This window comes from Macaca nemestrina, chromosome 15, assembly GCF_043159975.1.
Source record: "Macaca nemestrina isolate mMacNem1 chromosome 15, mMacNem.hap1, whole genome shotgun sequence".
In the NCBI taxonomy this organism is placed as follows: domain Eukaryota; kingdom Metazoa; phylum Chordata; class Mammalia; order Primates; family Cercopithecidae; genus Macaca; species Macaca nemestrina.
Window position 1 is genome coordinate 83,834,032 of NC_092139.1, and position 2,337 is coordinate 83,836,368.

Here is a 2,337-nt window from a genome sequence, read left to right on the forward strand (position 1 = left end):
TTTTAAAGTTCCAGAAACAGAGGGCCAGCTGGTCCCCTAGAAGTTTGGTACATGGGATAAGCCAAGCCTTGCCTTCAGGAACAGGTTTTCCACCACGTAGCTGCCCAAGGCCCAGGGCACCCCCAAGTTCATGTGAAGCCTGACTACCATGTCCACAGCCCATGCCGACCCCTCCTGGAACCACTGGAATGCTTGTTCCTGGGCGTGTGATAAGCCCAGACAGCTTCAGCCTTGCAGGACAACTATGCGCATCTGGCAGCAGTAGCCAAGAGCCTAGAGAAAGAAGTTGGAGGTGAAACCAGATTCTACGAAAATACTTTATTAGGCAAAACCACATACTAAAAAACACTTTAAAATGCATCAGGAGAGGTGAAGACACAAACTAGTGTGTAGTGACACATGACTGTCAGAACACACTAAAGAATCCAGTTTCCCTACTCTACCCAGAAAAATAAAGTTCTAGGCCACCTCCTCCTCAACACACTCAAACTCCTCCTGCTTGGCTGTGGCATCCTCCTGTTCTTGATACTGTTTGGCTAAGTAGTTCATGTTGCTCTAGGCCTCTATGAAATCTGTCTCATCCATTCCTTCGCCTGTGTACCAGTGGAGGTAGGCCCTGCACCTGAACATGCTGTAAACTGCTCTGAGACACGCTTGAAGAGTTCCTTGATGGCCGTGTTATTCCCAATAGCAACAGTCGAAGTTTTTAGCCCCCAGAGTGGGATGTTACAGAAGGCTGTTTTAATGGTCAGCAAAGTTGCTACTATTTTTATTTTGAAAGTTGAACATTTGTTCCTTCACCTCTCTCAGGCGTATTCGACCCCTGAAAATGGCAGCTGCCATTAGGTAGCTGCCATGACAGGGATCGCAGGCTGTCATATGCCTAGTATCAAACATCTGCTGGGTAAGCTCAGCCACGGACAGGGCTGGGTACTGCTGGCTGCCCTGGCTGGTCAGTGGGGCAAAGTTAGGAATGAAGAAATGCAGCCGGGGAAATGGGACCATGTTCAGGGCCAGCTGCTGCAGGTTAGCATTCAGCTGGGCTGGGAAGTGCAGGCACGTGGTGACCCCACTCCTGGTAGCAGATGCCAGGTGGTTCAGATCACCATAGGTGGGTGTGGGCAGTTTTAGGGTGCTATCGCAGATGTCCAGTAAGGCTTCATTATCTAAATAGAATGTCCCATGTGAGTTTTCTATGCGCTCATTAAATGAGAGTGTTGTGTTATAGGGCTCCATCACGGTGTGTGACACCCTTGGGCGAGGGCAGGACGCTGAATGTGTTTATGATCTTGTCTGGATACTCCTCCCAGATCTTACTAATAAGAAGGGTACCCATCCCAGATCAAGTCCCCCCACCCAAGGAGTGGATCAGCTGGAAACCCTGCAGGCAGTCACAGCTCTCAGCCTCCTTTCTGACAACGTCCATCACTGATTCCATCAGTTTTGCGCCTTCTGTGTAGCGCCCCTTGGCCCAGATTTTTCCGGCCCCACACTGACCTGTAAGACAGTACAGCCAGTCACTCGATGGCCAAGTATACCGTCATCAGTGGTCACCACCACAATGCAAAATGGGCCAAGCATCACATGTGAGATGAAAGCGCCATTCACCCTGGAGGTGGAGCAAATGAACCCCCCTCCCCCAGAGTCACAGCAGCTTCCCCTGTTAGAAATCAAGTCGGGAGTCAAACCTGAGACAGGCTAACAGAACCTCCTGCAGGTGGCTCCTGCCCATTTTCAGGGAAGGCAGTAGACAGGGCCCCAGCTCAGCTCCCTGCAGGGAGTTTACAGCAGTAGCTCCACACCTCGAGGAGACACCTGGGCCTTCCTCCCAAAACCCCTTTAGGAGAGGCAGATTGAGCGACTCGGAGGATAGGAGGGTGTTCAGGGGCCCTGGTTCCACAGTTCCCACAGCAATGACCTTGGGGCATTCCTAGATTTTGAGCTACCCTGGCTAAGGAGCCGCACCCCAGTCCTCACACCCATGCCCCGCCCCCCGCCAGCTCACCAAAGATGAAGTTGTCTGGCCTGAAGATCTGCCCCAAGGGCCCCAAGCACCGAGTTCATGGGGCCTGGCTCCAGATTCACGAGCACAGCACGGGGCATGTACCAGCCACCTGTGTGGGGCGGGAAGGCATTAGCGAGGGGAGGGCCGCCATTCCCAGGAGGGCGATCGGAGAAGGACTGGGGTCTCACCCCTGGCCTCGTTGAAGTACACGTTGATGCGCTCCAGCTGCAGGTCGCTGTCCCCGTGGTAGGTGCCAGCAGAGTCGACGGCATGTTCATCAGAGATCGCCTCCCAGAACTGCAAGAGATTGGAGGGGCCAGACAGACCAGGGC

The 2,337-nt window shown here is 53.3% G+C and overlaps 1 pseudogene; it reads right to left on the reverse strand.

Annotated features, from left to right (window-relative positions):
- Positions 1-324: 324 nt before the first annotated feature.
- LOC105480770 (tubulin beta-8 chain-like) lies at positions 325-1,620 on the reverse strand (annotated as a pseudogene).
- Positions 1,621-2,337: the final 717 nt, after the last annotated feature.